General features: G+C 39.2%; 1 long non-coding RNA gene across 1 annotated transcript in view; it reads right to left on the reverse strand.

Moving 5' to 3' along the window:
* The window catches only part of LOC109212010, an 11,683-nt gene extending 8,993 nt beyond the window's left edge, over positions 1-2,690 (reverse strand). The window contains exon 1 of the long non-coding RNA XR_002065801.1: positions 2,633-2,690. This is a non-coding gene — a long non-coding RNA (uncharacterized LOC109212010). The remainder of the gene's footprint in view (positions 1-2,632) is intronic.
* Positions 2,691-2,802: the final 112 nt, after the last annotated feature.

Here is a 2,802-nt window from a genome sequence, read left to right on the forward strand (position 1 = left end):
TAGAAAGTTAGATTAGAAAACGTTTTACAACTTAAGGTATAAAGTTTAGCTGGGGACCNCGGGGTATCGGGGAAAATGCAAAAGCTGGATTCGCGAACTTGCGAACCCAGCCAGGTACTCGGGGAATTGCGAGATTTTAGTTCGCATTTGCGAACACTGGGCCTCAATGCAGATCGCATTTGCGACAGTGCCCCATTTTCCCAGACTTCGCAATTGCGAAGCAGTGCTCGCATTTGCGAGCTCGCAATTGCGAGTCTTCCCTTCGCATTTGCGAAAATTGCAGAAGCCAGCATACCAGATTTTTAAAACATGAGAAATGCAATCTGATGCCTATCCAAAACTTACCCGAGCCCTCGGGGCTCCAAACCAAACATGCACACGACCTCAAGAACATCCTACGGACTTACTCGCGCGATCAAATCGCCTAAATAACATCATTTACATAGAATCAAGCCTCAAGGCACATGATTTTTCATTATAACTTCATAAACTTCAAACTTTAGATATTTAGGTCCGAAACACGTCAAATGACGTCCGTTTCGACCAAACTTCACAGAAAGTGCTTAACACATATTTAAGACTTGTACCGGGCGTCGGAACCAAAATACGAGCCCGATACCATAGTCTTTTAATCAATTTTCATTTCTATTTTCCTTAATAATTTCAGAAAAACAATTTCACATAAAATCATTTCTCGGGCTCTCGACCTCGAAATTCGACTCCGGGCGTATGCCCGAGTCCCATATTTTTCTACGGACCCTCCGGGACCGCCAAATCACGGGTCCGGGTCCGTTTACCAAAAATGTTGACCAAAGTCAACTTTAGCAATATTAATATCAAAATTCTTCAAATTTTTCACAAAGTTCACATATTTCAACATAAAAGCTTTCCGGCTTCGCGCCCGGACTGTGCACGCAAATCGAGGCAACTAAAAGCGAGGTTTTTAGGGCCTCGGAAGCATGGAAAAGAGAGAAATCCGGTGATGACCCTTTGGGTCGTCACATACAAAAGAGGATAAATAAAGTCATTATCCTTCGAGAGTTGGTTTATCATTATAAGAATGGGTATGGCCCATAAACAATGCATAAAACACAAAGTTTTCAAATTTACTAGAATGTGTCATGTGGAACATATGCAAAGCCTATACAATTGCTACAAGTCGGCATGACCTTTTTTTTTTCAAATGTTTGAATTACAGGAAGTCCAAATATATAACAATTAGATGCCATAGTTTCTTTCATGTTATCCACGACAGGATGTGCTGAAAATTATTTCTACGAAACCGATCAATTCTACCATATGATGGCTAGCGTGAAATAATCACTTGATGCGTCAACAAATTAATTTTGTTAGTGTTGGTACTCTATATATAGATGAAAAAATCTAACATGTTTACTACGTTATAAAACTTGAAATGGGTGGATTGTATATGTAAAAAACTTATCTTGAAAATCATCATTTTTATGCAGGATGAATAGTGTAAACAAAATAGATGATATGCAGGACTTAATTGGTGCTGCATAAGACCACAAGAGGAATCGGTATCACACGTGTTTTTTACAGCATATGCAGCAAAAAAGGTATGGTCATATTTCTTCTCCTATGCAGGTTTATCTCTTGCGGGATTAAGCCTACAACAAGCTATTGTTAGATGCTGGACAGTTGAGGTCATTCCACGCCTTAAACCAGTTTTTCTAGCACTACCTTGCATCATTGTTTGGGAGTTATGGAAAAGAAGAAATAGCAATAAGCATGGGGATCCAGTGTCGATCAATAGGACAGTGTATCAGATTTTGTATTACAATCCAATCATTTGTCGAGATTATAAAGCCAGGCATTACACATGTTCCACAAAGATGGCCAGACGTGCTGCGGATGATGGAAAACTATATGCCTAGACTGAAGGTTAATATGGTTACTTGGGAATTCCCTATGGCTGGATGGACTAAGATTAATACCGATGGGGCATCAAGAGGCAAACCGGGCAGGAGTTCCATTGGTTTTTTCTTGAGAAATGATCACGGGGATATAATATATGCAGTGGGGAAGGTGATTGATGAAACAACAAACACAGCAGTAATGGCACAAATCATATACAAGCAGAGGTTCGACAAAGAAGGATATATCATAAGGCTTTCAAGTTTGAACATAATTCTTGGCTAGTTTTAAAATTTCATTTACTCTATTCTATTAGATTACACAATGTGATATCAATTTGGAGCTTACTGCTCAATATTGATAATAGGACCTATGTAATCATCAAAGTTCATTACCAGCTCACAGTGAAGACAGCCCACTAAGTTGCAGAGCTAGAAAAAGAGCTAAGAACAAGAAAAGAATGCAGGACAGAATGTTGAAGAAGATGAGACTAGGTACGACAGTGAACAACAAGTTTCAATTGCAAGCTCGGAGGAAACTACTGAAGTTCTTAACCAAACTTCTGGCCCTCAAATGCAAGATCAGGAAGTTCAAAAAGAAATCAACAAAGTCGTTCCACAAGAGAATTTATCACCAAGAAGTTTCAAAAATAAGAATGCAACCAAAATCAAAGATCTTCCAAGTGAAACTTTAAAAAAGAAGCAGAAGGAGGAGAAGAAGAAAGCAAGAAACAAACAAAGATAGACGTACTGACCTTGATTATTACTCCCAGTAGATAGGCGATTGATTAGTTGCACATCAGCTTGTTGTGCAGAGGAACCTTCTCCAGGTGAACGAGCATTCAAACGTAGCATGCTGGGATCAACCCGTAAATCTGGATTCAGAAGCTTAAGTTGAGAAATGATGTTAACTGCAACCTGTAGT

This window comes from Nicotiana attenuata, unplaced genomic scaffold (assembly GCF_001879085.1).
Source record: "Nicotiana attenuata strain UT unplaced genomic scaffold, NIATTr2, whole genome shotgun sequence".
Classification (NCBI taxonomy): Eukaryota; Viridiplantae; Streptophyta; class Magnoliopsida; order Solanales; family Solanaceae; genus Nicotiana; species Nicotiana attenuata.